Genomic DNA, 5,256 nt, shown 5'->3' on the forward strand with positions numbered 1-5,256 from the left:
GAGAACATGTTTAATTGTGTTTTGGTTGCTTTGTATTGCAGGATTGGATATTGCAGGAAAACAAATGAAATAATAAGTTGCCAGATAATTTCCATTTCATGCTTTGCATTTGAATGTGAATATTCAACATTTCAATCATATGTGCTGCAGCACAGATATTATGGATTCAGTCTTTGTGATAAGACTCCTTTTGGGGCATGTTTCAGGTTTGATTAAAGGTTTATGCTATTCAATAGTTCATACAGGATAATGGCATTTTGTGTGTGCATTGTAGAAGCTTGGTTTAATGAACTGTGAGTCATCCTACACCTTTTTGGTCATTGCTACAATCTCCTGTAACATTCAATAATGATTCTGTGGCTGTGTGAGCACTTAGGTACATTTTATTTCCTGTTTTTATTTTATTTGTCTAAACTGTAGAAATTCCACCCAGAAGTTCTTTGTGCATCATCCCACACTGGCTTCCCACCCACAAATAGGGAACATGAATACTACCAAAGGTCTATAATATATCTGGACCTATTGATTATGTTTACTTACGTTCCACTACAGTATGACACCCAGATGCTGCCAGATGCTAGAGCAAGCTATACTGCTGTCAACATAAAGATGGTAATGATCGTGATGATGATATTGAATGATATTGTGCTCACACCAGATTCTCCATGATGGATGGAGCTCCTCTGCCTCACAGCAGGTTAAGTGGCACAGAGCCAAACACATTAGCTGGGTGCAACAGCACCACATGGAGACCTCTTTTCTTCTGTTTGCTGATTGAATTTAATGCCAAATTGTACTTGTGTGCTCCCAGAACAGCCTGTGGTCATACTCATAAAGCTCTCCATTGATAAGAGCTAATCATAACATAATTCTTGACATTTTCTAAGGATTTTTACTGCATAAAACAAAAGTGCTGCAGCTTGTGGAGGCATGATCGGTTGGCCTGACTGACTGATTAGAAGTCAATCTTGACAACTAATGTCCCTGAATATCACTTTCCCTGAATTATTGCTTTTTAAAGACATTTGACAGAATGTAATTCTTCCATTCACACTGGATTTGTACGTCACAAGCCAACAAAGGAGCTATAATGGATATATGGATTATCAAGGACACATGTCTGCGTCATTGCCAACGATTGAAGCGCCAGCATCCATATAAAGAAAACCATGTTTATTAGTCAAAGTATAGCAATGTAGCAATTTTCATAATTTTGCATACTGGGATATCAGGAATTAAGTGTTACTATTATGTATTATGTTCAAAATTCAATTGCAGTCGAATACGTTAATAATTTTGTCTTTGTCTTAATCTTGTGCAACTGCACTTCTAGGCAGTAGAATACTTCTAGAAAAGACAATAAAAAGCTATTGAGTATCATATTATGTCTAGGTAAAACCTAGACATAACATGATGTGTGACTCCACACTCATGTACTCCCAAGAAAGGCCAGTTTTACAGAATAAATCAAAGTTCAGAGCTGCAGTTTATTGGACTTCAGAGCTGAGCAAAGCCCAAAACAACCAATAAAAGATCCCTAATTAACCATAAACTTCATTAACATAGAAAACAAAATATAAATAAATGACAAATCTCTAAACTAAGCTCCTAAACCAAATACAAACCTGAGAAAGGATATTCTAAAACATACAGGGCTTCTTAAACTGCTACTATAGGTGCTCTATTTACAGAGCTATTTACAAGGAACACTAACAGTCTCAAGCTTGTCCAGTTTATCAAACTCACTAAATACACAGCACTGTACTATACAAACCTTCAAAAGGCTGATCTGATGTTGCTTCTTCTCTTGACAATACACAGCACTAGTGGCTGGCCCATTGTTGGCAGTGGCAGAGTGAAGGTTGAGAAGATTGCTTTCAGCTGGGGAATAAAAAGGCATCTGTCATCCACTGGACCCATCGAGAGACAGCAATCGAGGGCCCACCTGTTCACCGTTCACACACAGGCGCACACTCACACACTGAGTCTTTTTTTCCTACCTGTTTTTTTTGCCCTGCTTTACGACTCAAGTGGCGGTGAGTGCTGTATGAAAAAGTGCAATGCAGTCTTGCTAGAAACGTTCTTACCTTGCACAACTCACAAGATTACCAAAATCACAAGATCACGCAGGAATCCATCTTGTTAGGCTTCAGTCTATACATGCGTCTGTGGCCCCCAACTGCAGTGGTACCGGATCAGTCAGCGCCCTTTGAGGAAGTACTGTTAGCTATGGGGTTGGGCACGAGGTGTGATTGAGTGAGAAGACACGGTTTGTTAAAGGTCCAGTTTGTAACACTGAGGAGGCTCTTTTGGAGGAAAATGCAAAATAATATTCAGAGGTATGTTTTCATTAGTGTATAATATAGGAAGCATGTTTTCTTTACTCTAGAATGAGCCGTTTTATCTACAGACGCAACAGGTTTCCTTTGGTGGAAGCTTCCATGTTGATTTGGCAAGATTCTTCAGTAGCCCATGTTGTGGAAATTTTAATTGGTGAGGTCTGAAACAAAGACTTCAGAAGCAAATTGTCTTTTGTGTAGTTTCTTTTTTGCAAAGGTCAAACAGCCCTACAGAGCGCAAGCAGTCTGCAGGAGTGTGACAAATGACAGGATGGAATAGAGCTTTTTTATAGTATTGCATTAACAAGGTTGTAGTTAACGCCTCCTCTTAAGAAAATGAACAAGGTTCAGTTGAGTTGGTCCGAACCAGTTCTGAAACTAGACATAGACAGCATCCATAGCAACCCATACAGGCAACTTCGAAAGTGTAAATGGTTACACAAAGGTCAGGCTAAGAAAACAAGGGTATAATGCAAAGGTCAGTCTAACACATTTTCCATTGCACCCAGTATGGACAAACCAAGCACTGGCTGTAAATAGGGTCTTTAGTGTTTTTCACAAGTTTTGCGGCCACCATAGTTAGCTCAGGTTCTCACTCCCAGGTAGTCAAATACACTAGTGGTGTTCAGATAGTTGAAATCTGCAACTTCACTGCTAGATGCCACCCAATCCTCCACAGTGGCCCTTTAAACATCAGTGACGGCTCCCATAGAGGTTAGAGTAGATGTTGCTCAGTGATATTAGGACTTGAGAGTATTTCCTCATTGACAGAAGAGCAAAGAACACCAGTGAAGGCTTTTCTCGATAGAAAAGAGTTTGACTACGTTATATGGTTCATTGATCTGATTGGAAGTTCGACTTTAATAGAAGATTACTTACCAGAATGGTTTGCTACACAGAACCTTTCTGGTAAGTAATTGTCAGGTTAGTAACTTGCTTTGTATGATAACGTGAACATTAAAAGTATAAACTTTCAACAGATATTTCAATAGTTTGTTTCTTGAGGATATCAAATATGGTGAAGATATTGAACTCTTCCTCACTGTTACTCTTACATCAAGGCAAAAGTCAGTTCTGTTTGTAAAGCTTGCTGATTTATGTGGTTTGCATTGTTTAGGGTGTGTTATGGTGTGAGAGAGGTCTGTGTATTAGCGTGAGCCTGGTTAATTAATCCTTGGTGTGAGATCTATTGTAACATCACCCGGCTGAACATTTACTGTCTGTCAGGTTACTTGATTATGATGGATAGGCCAAACTTTAATGCACTGTTGCACTAAATTTCGAAAAGTCTCTCCTGTGTTCAAGAGAGAGGGGGAGTTTGATGTTAAATAATTGGCTTCAGAGTTCAAGTTCAGGTTCAGGCCAAAAAATGTTTGTTACTGCAGTTTTTTCTGTCTACTCTGCAACACCACAAGGAGGGAAATAAGCTGAAAATTTAGTAATAACTATGAAAAAGACATCTCTTTCTGCTTTGTGATGTGGATTAGGTGTTTTCCATTATCTTGTTTTACTTTTATACACCCTGCAAATGACTAAAATGAGACCCTAAGGCCAGTCAAGCTTTTGTATGCTTTACTAAACTGGCCGTGGTACATTTAAATAGGTTTATATGCACAGAAATCTAAGTTTGTTTGTTTTTAATTCATCTGTTTCACAAGACGTTCGGCTCTTCCAAAAACTAACAACCACTATTTTCTTCATTTTTATTGGCAGGACACGGATATCTTTCTGTCCGGCTGTCTGTCGTATTTCTGCTCAACTTTCTTAGATGTCTCCTTTCTCTTTACAATCTCTTCCTGTCACCTGGACTCACAGGTAGGTGGTGTCTGGGGTTTTACCTTATTCTGCTTCTCCTCGTTCACATCACTGAAATTGCATGCTGGTCTTTTTTTGGAAATGGATATATCTACATGTGTGATCTTTACTTCTTTCCTCTGCCACCTTGCCCCTGTAACTTTTAATGTCCACATGTTTAGCCACACTAGTGGTGCCTCGACTACTAATGGATGGATTACCATTAAACTTGGTACGGAGGAAGAATCCTAATAACTTTGGTAATCCCCTGACTTTTCCTCTATCACCACCAAGTTTACATTTCTGTACATTTACATTTGTCTTTAAATTTTTCAGTTTACATTTAAGTGAAATGTCTCTATAGCTTTTTGATCGCTATGTAATTTGGTTCAGATGTTCATGTCCCCCTCAGGATGTATTGTAATCACTTTGGTGATCCCTTCACCAATACTTAACCTTATGATTGTACTGGATAACACGTTAAGGGATCACAAGTTATTACAATTCATCCTAAAGGGAACATGCATGTCTGAACCAAATGTCATGTAGAGCTTTCTGGTAGTTGACATTTCACTTCAAACTGCAAATGGCAACTTATGGTGGCGCTAGAGGAAAAGTTAGCAGATCATTAAAGTCAATAGGCTTTATCCACTGAGGACCATGAATGTCTGAACAAAATTTCATGGCAATCCACCCAATAGAGTGTAACATTAAATGGAAATAGTAATAATATATTTATTTGAAAATACTTTAATTTAGCATCTGCGAGCGAATGGTTATTCTACTGTGTGTACAGTTCAAGTATATTTTGCTTTTGAATATTAAAAATCAAGGATATAATGGTGTAAAGTGCCTTGTGTATTTTTCTCACATACCAGTTATCTGTGTAGTTGAGTGTTCATGCTTTGCATTTGAATGCGAATGTTCAACATTTCAATCATATGTGCTGCAGCACAGATATTATGAGGATATCATATTGACTCTCTGAACAGTTGCAGTGTTTTACAGATTCAGGGGGACCTGGCTGAGATGGCGCACCCGTTACAATTTTAACAGAAGTAAAAACACAATTGACAGAAAGAACAAAAGAAATCCAAGAAATCCAGCTTAATTAAGGCAGTTG

Source organism: Morone saxatilis, unplaced genomic scaffold, assembly GCF_004916995.1.
Source record: "Morone saxatilis isolate NCDOM2014 unplaced genomic scaffold, NCSU_SB_2.0 Contig19, whole genome shotgun sequence".
Classification (NCBI taxonomy): Eukaryota; Metazoa; Chordata; class Actinopteri; family Moronidae; genus Morone; species Morone saxatilis.